Source organism: Leptinotarsa decemlineata, unplaced genomic scaffold (genome assembly GCF_025532065.1).
Source record: "Leptinotarsa decemlineata unplaced genomic scaffold, Ldec_3_MD MMD2_tig00026328_RagTag_RagTag, whole genome shotgun sequence".
In the NCBI taxonomy this organism is placed as follows: Eukaryota; Metazoa; Arthropoda; class Insecta; order Coleoptera; family Chrysomelidae; genus Leptinotarsa; species Leptinotarsa decemlineata.
In genome coordinates this window covers 30,804,216-30,818,626 of record NW_027412688.1, presented here as the reverse complement: position 1 = coordinate 30,818,626, position 14,411 = coordinate 30,804,216, and the positions used below count along the sequence as shown (strand labels likewise).

At 35.3% G+C, this 14,411-nt stretch overlaps 1 protein-coding gene across 1 annotated transcript in view; it reads right to left on the bottom strand.

The window, feature by feature from the left end:
• Sol1 overlaps nucleotides 1-14,411 on the bottom strand; it is a 425,973-nt gene that overhangs the window by 250,921 nt on the left and 160,641 nt on the right. The window lies entirely within an intron of this gene.

Below are 14,411 nucleotides of genomic sequence, written 5' to 3'. Positions count from 1 at the left end.
TTGAAATCACAAAAAAAATGATATATTGTGATGTTAGCTGTGTGAGTTTTCGAATTTTTGAGTTGTCATAACTTTGTTGATAATGAATATTTTTTCATGAAATTTTGTTCACACCTATTTAGAGGCACTCTGAATTCAGTGGCGTAGTGATTTATTCAATAAAAAAATCGCTAATAAAAAATCCCGATTATCGACTAAGAAAAAATATCGTAGTATGCCCTGAAACTTCAATAAACATTTCAAATTTTGTCCCAAGGTAGACCTTTTAGTACTCGACATTAAAAAAAATATTAAAATCGATTTACAACTTCATCGGCATATAACAAAACGTTGGAATGTTGAAATACTTCAACAATAGTGTTGATATAATTTATAAAAAGTAATGGTCCCAAGTGACTTCCCTGTGGTACACCTGATGTAACCACAAAAGGTTCTGACTGGTAACCGTTAACATCCACAACTTGATGCCTTCCTGTAATGTATGACGATATCCACACCAGAAGATGCTGATCTATCCCGATCCCCGCAAGTCTTTCAATGATCAAGTTGTGACTCATTTCATCGAAAGCTTTGCTGAAATCCGTATAGATCACATCCCCTTGCATCTGATCATCTATACTCTCTAACACATAATCTGTAAACTCGATTAAATTAGTATCGATGGATCTACAGGGTGAAAAACCATGTTGTTGTACTATTATTTTATTTTGTGCATGATCTAAAATGATTCTATGCATAATTTTTCAAACAATTTTCCGGGAATGCATTGTTTGCTGATAGGTCTATAATTCTTAACGTTACGCTTATCACCACCTTTGAGGAGTGGCATGACGATAGAAGATTTCCACTTACTAGGAAATCTTCCTGTCTGTAGAGATAAATTATAGATTTGAAAAAGGGGTGGTATCAAGTTTTCTTTACATTTTTTTATAAATATCTCTGGTGTGCCATATGGACCAGGACACTTCCGTATGCTTATATCATTAATTGCAGAGTAGTCAAAATTATTATTAAGCATTGGACGATCATTTGCAAGCGGGTCGTGAATATATACACTCTTAAAATACTTAGAAAATAATTCACATATGCCTTTTCCGGTGTCTGCTGACAGATCGTCTAAAAATACTGATTAAAGTGTATTCGAAATAACGAAGTATAAATGAAGTAAGCTATACTATTGTTGTTGTATACTATTGTTGATGTATACTATTGTTGTTGTATACTATTGTTGTTGTATGCTATTGTTCTTGTATACTATTGTTATATACCGTGTTAGGAATCACACGTTTAAAGGTGAGACCTCGTTAGTCCTTAGCTCGCACAAGTTTCTCAACTTCTGAGAGTTGTTTTTCGTATGGGGGCGACAGCTGATTAATAGAAAAATAGAACAGATCATCAGCTCATTATTTGAAATCATGGAGAAAAAAATATTTCATAATGAAGAAAAAGAAATCGTTATTATCAATCAACATCAGAGGGTGATAATAAATTGTGGAGAAAACTTTGAGTTTTTTTTCTTCGCATACGAATTTTATAATGCGTTTCTGTCAATTTTCAAGCTGGAAATTGTTTATGTCTGATGTAAACTCAATGTTCATTAGATTTTTCTTCGATGTAGTATTTTTCCGAACTTTTTCACTTTCTATATAATGATGAAAAAGTAGCGAAGCAAAACCTCTTTTCTCATCAAATTATTTTTGAATTTCATTTCAGAATTATCCTTCATTCAATGATTTATTCTACCATTTTGATCAAGCTTAACTCTAAGCAGACAATGAAAGTACTAATAATAATACTCATTTCAGTTCGAAATTATCAAATTTTAATTTTAAGAAAATACTTCACTCGCTAACTACCCGTTCATTTATTCAGGGTTGAAGCAGTGTTTTCAATAACCGGGACAATTTCGCTAGCTGAGATGAATGGCTGTTTTTATTATTAGTGAATATAGAACTCGTCAAGTCCCAGTATTATTCTGGCGGAGACTGTCTATTACAATGAAGTTCAGAGAAAGGGAATTTCCAAGGCAGCATCAACCGAGGCAGAGAAAGAAAGTCGGTTGGAATATTAAAAAATGGACATTTCAGTTGCACAGTGAAACTTCTATTACGTCTTCTCATTTCCTGACAATTTTTCAAATGACATGGGAATATAATGCGCCGGGATTCAGTTAGCGATATTTGTTTTTCCATCTTCTTTAGAATTTCAAATGAGCTGGGGTAATTTAGAACTGTAAATATGCCACGCTGATTTGGATATTTTTTATAGCGAATGAATGTAAAAAGAGCTGGTGAATATAGTTGAATAATTCATTTTAGAGTAACTGTGTTCACGAAAATGTTATAATGTCAATGAATATTTCTTTATCTCGGAAACAATTTGGTTTTCTGACAGGAATTTCGTTGAATCCAGTTCAGTCTGCGTCACACATATTTTTCATGAATTATTGAATTTCCGAAGTCAATTTGATGTAATAAGTCGCAGTAAGTTGTTAATGATGTAATTCGCCATTATACAGGCTGATTCACGGTGGATGGCACATTAGACGTTTCTGGTGAACCAGACAACGGATCACTTTGAAAATTCAATGGAGGGCATATTCGGACATTCTCTAGCCAACTAAAATATTTTCGACAATGCGGTGTTGCCGCTTCTATTAGAAAGCAGTAGCAACTTTGATTTTTCAAATGGAACACTCTGTATATAATATTATTTTTGGAATCTCCAACAATTGCCCGACAACTTTTCTTGATATTTCCCTATACCTATCTGTCACCGTTTTCGAAATAAAAATTAATTTCAATTTTTTTCTTCGAAAATCATGACTTCTAAAAATGCCGATATCTTTTAGTTAAGAAGTACTATGATATCGAAATTTGGTTTGGAGTTAGGTGATACTCGGACACTTCCCACAAGTCAGCCTAATCTCCGTTACTTAAATACAGGGTGGTAAAAAAATACAGTTTATTCGTTTGCTTGAAAAAGTTGCTGAAATTTGATTATTTTAAATGGAACACCCTGTATATTATTGAAAATTCGGAAAGCTGCTGAAATTTGCTTTCTTTCTATGTATATCATACCTATACCTAACTAGTCAAGTTTCGGACTTATGAACATTTATTTGTGAAAATGTCCCTTCAGAATGGTATTTCCATTCGGTATTTGGTAAGCAGGCCATGATTACTATTTGACAGTAGCGTTGTGACATTCTCCTAATAATATCGACATTTTCGTCACTTCAGAAATTGCAAATACCTTCAAAACGATGGAACAAAACTATTCAAACGAAGTTCTTATGAATTTGTTTATTATTTTTGGACAGTGTGACAAAATTATCAGCAGAACATGTAGAAAGTTCAATGAAATGTATCCGAATCTACCGCCAATGAACCTCAAGAAATTTATACGAATTCAGAACAATTTCAATGCATTTGGATGTCTGGTTCACCAGAAACGTCTAATGTGCCATCCACCGTGAATCAGCCTGTATGTTGTTGACAAAAATTGACATAATATGACTCCCAAAATCACATGTGGAGTTGATACCATTGATAAAGGACAAAATATATAAGTCGAATGTGGTGGTTCGGAGTCAGCTGAGTTTCAGGGAGCCTCAGGGGTAGCCCAGAAGTCCAACTTGAACTTGAATTTTGATTCATAACATCTCGTCAACTGGACTGGAATTGTGTTCTTTGTTGATGCTATATAACTGAACAAAAGATTCGAAAGATCCCTAAAACTCACAGATTGAACCTGATTCAGCGACCAAATGGTGTAAAAAAACTTTCATATTGATCAATATTGACAAATGTGAAATTTTAATTGGCTATTGAATTGGTTTATGACAGATACCATTTTGTTCAAACTATGGTACAAAATGGAAGAATTTTTCCGAACGTAGTCAAACTTCGCTAGAAAATATCATGAAGACAGTCTATTCGGTTATGAAAAACTAATTCCTAATAGTATTCCATACTTTATTAGGAATTGGTCCAATTTTACAAAATATATGGTTGGTTCAAAAACTTTGTCCATCCTGTTGTTATGTGTTTTTCTAACTCCAAATCTCAATAATCATCATATTGTAATATATTTTACGATATGATGTCGTCCAGCGATATTTTTAGCCCCTTATTTCCTACGAATTCAAATTGAACCAAAGGGCTGCCGAAACAGCCCGAAAAATCAAACATGCATTCGGCAATGGAACTGATAATGTACGCATAATTCTAAATTGGTTTGCATAATTTCGTTTCGGAGATTCCAGTCGCAGAGATGAGCTCCAAAGTGGTTGACCCACAGTGATCCAGAACGAGGATTTGAGGACCCTGGTGGAGACTGACCCATTACCGAAGGTGGAGGTTCAGGACAGTGGTTGGAGCCACCTAGGCATTTTCCATAGGCAAAAACCCACCAAAAAAAGACCATGGTTACTGTATTGTGGTCAGCGCCTGGTGTGATTCAGAAGATTTCTATTGTGAGGAAATCGACGAAATGTTCTGAAAATTGCATCAGCAGCAGCCGGCACTGGTTGACAGAACATGTTCAATACTGCTTCACCGAAAATTAACTGACTTGAGCGTTGAAGTTCTGCACCACTCACCATATAATTCAGACCAACCGCCAATCGACTACCATATTTTCAACCACTTCGATAACTTTGTTCGTAGGTTGGTGTGGCGTTGAGGACCAGTCAAGTCTTACCACTGCTCACTACTCCTGGTAAGAGGACTGGTAAGACTTGCAGGTGACTGTTACCATTATTGAGTTTTGTCACCATTTTATTTGATGGCACCACAGGATGCCTACGCTGATTTTCATTGCACATGTCTTCATAAGGCAATGGGAAACTCACCTCAAACTTTGCTATGGCCATTCAGTGGTGGCAAAACAATACGTTCACATCCTACGCTTGAACCGTTTGAGTGGACCAGAAGCCCACTCGTGATCCCAAATTTATTCTATCAAACTACCTCCATGTCTGACCATCGCGTTTTTTTGATATTGATCAAAGCAAGGTCGTGGTGTACCTCCATACACCCGTTCCTTAACTTTGACTCGCTGCTGTTCGCTGCTGTAGCGGTCATCACTCTCTCACTTCCACACGTGGGAAGAACCTCAACTCGATTCCCAATTTGTATATTGGCTTGAAAGTGGTTTTTCATTTCATACACTAGCTTCTCTAGAGGGCAATACTTTCAGACCAACAACGCAATGATGAAGCGCAGAAGCATTCATCATGCGAGTAATCGCAGTGATCGGAAAGGTACACGTTTCGTCTCTTTGATGTATAGACTCGTGTTGTGGGCCACAATTTCATGTGGCTGCTCCACAACACCTGCTTCTCCATTTGAAGTCTTCGTAGGTAGAACCTTCGCTAATCAGGACCAGGCGAAAATGGCCTTCGTCCACTTCATCGAATCTCAAGTACTCAATGTTTGCGAATTCACTTATATCGAACAACAAGCGACCGATGAACAAGAAAAAATGATTTTCACTTCATACAATATTTTTTCATCTGAATAGATTTTTCTGAATGTCTTTATGGAATAAGTGTGGAAACTGAAGGTGGGCACTTGCGAAATTATATTTCTGATATATGGAAGTGAATAAAACTTCACAATCGGGGCGGTTCCTAGACAAAATATATACTCAAAACTCATAAATCATAATTCGCTTAGTCGAATGGATCTATGAAAATGAAAATTTTTTTCACGAGTATTGAAATCACTCATTTTTTCAATTGCATCATTTTTGAATCTAGGATGAATCAGAAATACACAGAAAAACATTATTCTGATGAGAAAATAACATAGAAATAAAATATATATGTATTTTTTTATATTTCCCGGTTGATTATTGTTTCTATAAGAAATTATGTAATACTTATATCAATTCCACATTTTTCTTTTCAAAGAAAATGAGAGTAAAATAGTGGAAAATAATGCACTAATTACATTACCGGTGACGAACAGTGTATAGTTATTTCATGAGTTGGGAGTGAATCATATAAAAACTCAATCATTCCTCAATTGATTTACCTATGCGTTGAACTCATTCAGTTTCCATTCTAGTCAGGCATGTCTTTCTATTCTGTTCATGGAAATATACCAAATGATCCCTTTACTAATGACAGAAGAATCCACAATCAATAATATCCATTTCCCAAATATGAAGAATAACGAATAACATTTCTGGTAATCTGAACAACAAACAAATTTTTTCATTACCCAAATTTGTTTTTCCAAATCTATTGTTCAGATAAAGACAAGCAAAAATATTTTGAATATTACGTGTTTTCGTTAATGATTGTAACATAAAATCTTGGAGCTGTACTTAGAAAAAATACGTGGTGTTAAGTATGAATGGCGCTATAAGAATCACGGTAACAATTTAATATTGAATTGATATTGGTATATTCTGCATTGAATTCAAAGAAGAGGAAGGCGTTGAAAAAATATATGGCCTGTCAAATCACATTTGAGATATAAGGGCTGGATATTATTTTTCTGATTGATTCAGCTGTTACTTGATGAAGATCCAAAGTAATTCATCACAAAACAACTACTGTCTTCGTGAAACATGTGGTGATAAATTTCTTACAAATCTTGAGGTGTAGTTCATGAAAAATCTGGATATTATCCCGGCCTTGTTACATATGGCTTATCCTGTATATTGGATCAAATTTTGAGTGATCAAAGATCTGGTTTTGTAGGAACCAGAAAACAATCCAACTAAATAGCCCTGATATTCTATTTGATTAATCACAAATCATTTTCGATTGATCTTACAATCGTTTACCAACGATACCATCGACACTGATGACCGTTATTTGTACAAACGATAAACACGATGAAGAACAAACAGTAGGAACATAACATCATTTTCCAAAATAGATCAAAGCTGCAATGACACGTGTCCCCAATATTTCATATCAGCATAAAAACCCCTAATTGAAATTGAAAAGGAGTTATATCATATCGCTTGATATATTTTAATAATTTGGATGGTATACATAAATTGGTAACGCGAAAGGCCAGAAGCAGAAAGACGAGATCTTGTTATACCTGAAGTAGTTTGAAAAATAATTCCAATTGTTCAAGAGGGAATTGCATATTTCTACTACTGAACAATATCAGTCGTACATTGATAGTTAATATTATTCTCAAGAAAAGGGCATGGGTTTCCTCTTCTCCGCCATACTGCTGAGTTGAACTACATTAGCAGGGTCAATGAGTTTATAGTACTTTTGAGAAATATGTGAGGTGGAATTATGTGGCTTCACGAAATTCTTGACCGAAGATTTTCCAATGACTCTCAGACAATCAGAGCCGCAGAATTAAAATGCACTGAAATATTTTCCTTCAAAAGGAAACTATTCTCTTACTTTGATCTTGCTCCCTCCTATGTAATGAACAGACCAGATGGCATTGATGCTAAATTAACAAATTTCAATAACGAAAGCGTATCGAAAGTGGATAATTCTGAAGCATATTCAAGCTTCCTAACAGCTCGAATCCACCTGGTTTCAGGTTCAAATAATTCGATAGTTTTGGATACAAACATTATGGCAGTCTCACATACCAACACTCCAATAGTTCTTTGGGGTACAAATTACAATTTTTTCACAGAAAATATTCGATTTTTTCTTGAGGCTTCCTGAGAAAAATGCAGCTAGTGTAAAGAAACAGAAATATTTACGATATATATCACAACAGGAAAAAAAAAGGCAGAAGAAATACTACCAATACATTACAAACATTACAAGGAAAAACATCGTCTTTTGTTCACACAACTAGGGGCAATTGAAGTTACACCAACATTCCGGTCAAAGAAGCACTCCAAGTCATACAAAGGAAGCTAGCCGAAGACGGGGACCTGGATGATGAAACCAATTTACCTATAGAAGTAATCCTGGAATTACAAAGAAGCTGTGTACGAAACTGTTATTTCCAACTGAAGGACAAATTCTTTAAACAAGATGAGGTACTGCCAATGGGATCGCCACTTTCACCAGTCGGAGCCATCATATATATGGAGTGGATTGAAACTCTGGCCATTGAAGAAGTCCACGAGAAACCTCGTATCTGGTTGAGATACGATGATGACACCTTCATAATATGGAATCATGGGAATACTGAACTAGACGCCTTCCTGAAACACATAGCAATTCACAATGGAGAAGGAAGTCCACAACGAATTGCCAGACGTATTGTATAGAGGACCGATACTAAGTGGGAAACATCTGTATACCGAAAACCCACTCACACGGGACAGTATCTGAACCACGAATAATACCACCACTAATCGATTGAAAGAGAAATCATTAAGACTCTGATAGACCGTGCTTTCCGGCTCTGTAATACGAAGGAAAGTATCGAGATGGAACTAGACATCAAAAATGATCCTCAATGGAATGGTTATTCCAAAGCGATGGTGGAACAGACTTTGGCTAAAAAAGCAGAAGCTCCGCAAGGAAGAGAAGCCGTCACAACCACTGCTTGCACTCCCCTACATCAGAGGATTATCGGAAAAAATAAGAAGAATTGGTTCCAAGTTCATCATCAGAACCTGCTTCAGATCCGGTAACACTATCCCTAGCAGCCTCACGAAAACCAGGCCACCAAACGCGAACTGTGATTCCAAGAATTGCATTTACCGGATACCCTGTGAGTGCAGAAAATCTTATATCAGTGAAACTAAGAAGCCTTTGAATGTTCGCATTGCCGAGTATAAGAAACACACACAGCGAGGAGAACCAGCAAATCAGGAATAGCAGAGTACCTTTGGACCCATCAACATAACATCGAGTGCTCCCAAGCTGAGATCATACACTGGCAGGAACATTGATTCAGGAGAAAATTCAAAGAAGCATGTTGTCTAACAATATAATCAGCCAAGCTAGCGTAGAGATACGCAACATATGAAAACTCACAATCAAGCGAAAAATTACCAATTCCCACCAAACGGTCATCTCCCACTTAACCGGTGAAGCAGAAAAAGGAAAGCGGAGATGAGTGAAAGTTCTTTAATGACCCATAAATAGTCATCTCTCAGAGGAATTAGTCCAGTCATCACCAGAAGACGATTGTGGATACTAAAAATCGAAACGTCGTGAAGTATGTTATTTTTACTTGTATTTCATTTCAGGTTTTTTGCTTAATACAATTATTATTTTCAACTATTCATTTTTTATTTTTTATTAGTTTTTTCAGATATTTCAAATCATTTTATATAATATCAGACAATGGAAGTCCGAACTAATAAAATTTATCATAAAACATTGTCAATCATTTTCAAACATGGAGAAAACAAATCAAACGGCTAAAAAAAGCATCGAAATAATGAAAGCCTAGACGACAAAGATTGGTTTTGTTGGGTTTATCCAGAGCCATACATTGTTAGCCAGTCTAACAAACAGACACAGAATAATGAAACAAACCTTGTTTTGAATGAAAAGAAAATGATATTTTTGATAATCCTGTACACTGTACATTGTTAGGGAAGAAATAAAATGAAAAATGAGTGAAAAGATGAAGTTATTTGGAGAATATTGAAAATATCAGGATCAAAATATCATAGTTATTTAAAACAAAATATGATAAAAAATATAAGGACGCTAATTCGTAATTAAACTGATTTTTGTGACCTGAAATGAAAATTAAATAATGAATGAATCAAACAATGAGTGATATAAGAGTATCAAATATGAATTGTTGGAAACGAACACAACTGCGGGTTTTTTTGTTGGAATGACAGAGACAATTGTTGGTTTTTCAGAAAAAACAATGTGGAAGTAGCATTCAGACCACATGCTAGGTTATCTAATCTCCTCTGTAATGCCAAAGATGAAGTGGACAAGATGGAGGAATCTGGAGTTCATCAACTTTAGTGTCCGAAGTGTAATAGTGTTTATGTTGGACGATGAGGCCTTCAAACTATGTGGAAATGATTCGACGTTTTTGAACTATTATTTGGAATGCAACCACAAGTTATTAAATCTGAACGAAAAGGTAATTTTGCACTAAGCCAGCAAGGGTTGAAGACTCAATTATTTGGAATCCTTGGAAATTCATACCCATAGGCATTGCGGATGTAACCTGCTGAATGATTAAATCGATCTAGTTAACTTACCGGTTTTCAAATTAGCGTACCCACATTGTCACAGGTAAACAAAGTTCGGGTAAAACAAATCATCTGAAGAAACAATTCGTTTCGGCCAGTATCAACTCCCTACGCTGTAGGTTAATGGACTGACACTTGTCAGAAAACAACTACTCCCCTGACTAATACCACGAAGGGCGTTGAATTATATCCGACAGGTGTCAGTGCAGGATTCTTCAGTGAAGTTATTCCTGTATCTTCTGTTGGCGATACAACTCCCGCAATGGATTTTCGATTATATATTTCAAAATCATCTAAAGGGACAATTTATAGCCAGTCTCCAAGTATGCCCACTGACTATACGTGGAAAGATTTCTTTCCTTATACGAGGAATTGGGCAAATTTCGGATATGCGGTTGGTTACCTCGTTCACAGGCAGATGGGGCGATGACAAACCTGTTGTTTGTTGTCCGCTTCAGCTTAGTTCGAGGAATGATACTCCGAAGAAATTCGAGTTCCAATTATCGGAAATCATCGACTTTATGTTGATGATAGACACTACCTTGCACTGACGAGTGGCCAAAGAGCCTGAAGTCGGTCTGCGAGTGTGTTCCAATAACTGAAAATCTATTGCGGCAGTTTTATTGCCAGTAGCATATACAGGTATAACTCACTTCAGTGGAGAATCCTGCATTGACACCTGTCGGATATAATTCAACGCCCTTCGTGGTATAAGCCAGGGGAGTAGTTGTTTTCTGACAGGTGTCAGTCCATTAAACTACAGTGTAGGGAGTTGAGACTGACCTGAACGAATTGCTTCTTTAGATGATTTGCTTTATAGTCAGTTTTCACTGACTATATGTGAAAAATTCGGGTAATCAATCAAGTTAAATACCTTTGTCATCACCTACAGTGGTATTTAGATTTACAAGAGTTAACATTCTAAATTATTTCCAGTTATTTGAATCAGTTCATAGGACGGAACTACAATAACATTATTTATAAATACAAATGGTAAAAAATATAGGGATCATGATGATCCCTTGTCACACAGTTACGGCTACATTCATCAATTTATTAGAGGTATCAATTATTTGTGAATGATATCTGCTCAAAATGTCAGAAATGAAAATTAAAAACAATTGCGGTTAGTTTCATCAAATGCAAAAATCGATATATCACCCTGCCAATAATGAATTTTGAAACATTTGTCAGTTTTCGAATGAACGCAGTAGATCAATACAGATAATATGACAATCGATTCACGGAATTTGTTACGATAAAAGAGCCCTGGCATTTCATTTGATTCATTACAAATGATTTTCGACTGAGCTAGCAATCGTCGACCAACAAATTGATGGTGGCATCGAAATTGACGACCGTCAATTGCACAAACGATAAACACGATAAAGAATAAACAATGGAAAACACGAGGACCGCACAAAACACGACATCATTTTCCGGAATACACCAAAGCTGCAATGACACGTGTCCCCAATATTTCATATTAGCATAAAACAACCCGATGAAATCGAAATGTAAATGTTATGTTCTGAATTGGACTGTTGTGGTCAAAACTGTATACGTATCTGTTGGTTATTGGAGGCAACGCGATGCCAAAGTGCTTCTGACAGATGTCAACCCTATACTAAATTAGTTCTATTATTGATGCATTGAATTAGTGAGTATTTCGCCACGATTTCCGTTACTCATTTTGTTCGATAATAATTTATCGAATATTCAGGAAACCAACGTATGCTGACTCTTTGGGAAAGAAGCAGTAGAAGTAAATGAAGCGTCAATGAAAAAAAGATTGCTATTGATATAAAGTATCACGACTCCAATTGACGCAGAAAAAATTCCACGGCCAATTTCAGAGTCACTGCCGTCTACTGTCATTATCCCAACATTGCTCTGTAGTTTGAAACCCAAGTTGGTTTTTTATCAGAATCTGTTGAAATGGAACATTCTCGTGTCTCTACTGGACTTGTAGATGCGAAACAAAATGAAGAAGATATAATAGAAAAATGAAAGAAAAAATAAATGGTGTGAGGCTTTCGATTTTGTATTGTTTCATCTCATATTTATGCCCATACTGTTGGTTGAAAGAGTATAAATACTTTTGACGATGCCATGGCAGATTGCCTTTCAAATGCAATTTTAATTATATATATATATATATATATATATATATATATATATATATATATATATATATATATATATATACAGAGTGACCCATTTGAAAGCGGGCCACCTCTCTAAAACTGTTATTTATTATCCGATTCAGAAGTTTTTTTTTTCAATAGATAGAGCGTCAATAGTTCTATTAGAGTGCTGTGAAGTCGAAATATAAATAAAATTTTCAAGGCCTACTTCGAATTTTTTTCAAGGTCAAAAATCCAAAAAACATACTAGCGATTTTTTTATATGAAATTTGACGACGCCACTGGATTTGTGATGCTTTCAAATGGTTGTGACTGAAATTTCAAGATGAAATATGTTTTTTTAACAGAAATATAGCATAAGTAAAATTTTTATCACTTTATCTAAATATTTCGAATTGTCGTCATATTAAATCACAATATTATTAATAATATCGTTTAAAATGCTCTTTCACGTCGTTAGCAGTCGAGCTTGTAAACAGCAGTTATTCAAAATGGTGTCAAATTATGTTTCTTTCAAACAGAACTCCATAAAGTATAGAAGATAGTTATGTCCATCAAAACACTGCAGTTTTTTTGTCATCAGAGAAATGAAATATACATCTTTACATCAAATAGTAATCAATATTCAATAATCAATAATAACCAATACTGATGAAATAAATGAACTACAACAAAAAAATGGATTGAGATGAGAGTGCCCAGACATTAATTTCCGTACTTTGTAACTAATTTCCGATTTAATTCGATACGTTTATTCTACCATTTTCTAATGCTAACTAATCATAAGATTCGATCAAAATTCGATCATTGGTTTGGGGTAACATTTATGCAAGCCTGGTCTTATTCTTTCACGCAGTTCCTCTTTGGTGGTTGTCAGTTATTCCGAATATCTACATATCTTGGTTTCATTCAAACATGTTTGGGATGCCACATTTCGAAAATATTATTTTTATTAGAAGGCTTTGAAAGTTAAGTTGCCGTGGAGATGACAAGTCATTAAAATAAAAGACGAAAAGACACAAATTTGTCAGTATTAATAGTGAAGTTTATAACTCTTCAAGTACCTACACTAATAAAGAAGTATGGCAGATAATTTGACTTTGCAGGAGAAAATTGAAATAGTAAAACTTCGTGGTAACAACGACAGATCCGAAAGGGAAGTATGTAGAATTTTCAATAACATGCATCCGGAGCGTCGAAATATTAGCAGAGCTACAGTTGGAAGAGTAAACAAAATTTTCAATCAGTATGGAGCTGTTAGTAAACATATCCTGAAGAATATTAATACTGTACAAAGGCAGAGACGAAATAATTCTGAACGAATTCGAAATTATTTTAATAATAATCCGAAAACAAGTGTGAGAATTGCAAGTTTGGACATCAACTTACCGCGTGAAACAATAAGGAGAAATCTTAGGAAATATAATAATATGAAGCCCTTTAAACCAAAGTTTCTTCACACCTTAGAAGAAGGCGATAATGAAAAGAGGATGGAGTATAGTTTATGGGCTCAAGGAGAATATCTAAATAACAGGAATTTTCTGAAAAAAATTTTGTTCAGTGACGAGGCAACATTCACAACCAATGGAACAGTTAATTCTCAAAATTCAAGGTACTGGACGGAAGAAAATCCACATTGGATAATAAATTGCAGAAGACAGTACTCCCAAAAAATAAATGTTTGGTGCGGAATATTACATACCAGAATAATTGGCCCCTTTTTTTTTGAAAACAATTTGAATGGTCAAATTTTTTTGAATTTTTTGAAAAACGAGTTTTCCAACGCTATGGATGAACTTCCACTAGCAGAAGAGGCCCATATTCTATTTCAATTAGATGGCTGTTCCATCCACAATAGCAGGATTGTTAGAGATTGGCTGGAAGAAAATTTTCCTAATCGGTGGATAGGGCGAAATAGTTCACTGATTGAGTTTCCCCCCAGATCCCCGGACTTGACTCCACTTGATTTTTTTTTATGGGGCACCGTTAAGGAAAAAGTATACAAAACTCGCCCAACGAGCAAAGAGGAACTGCGTGAAAGAATAAGACAGGCTTGCAGAGATATCACCCCAAATCAATTATTGAATGTTTTGGTTAACATTAGAAAACGATATGATAAATGTATCGAATTGAATGGAG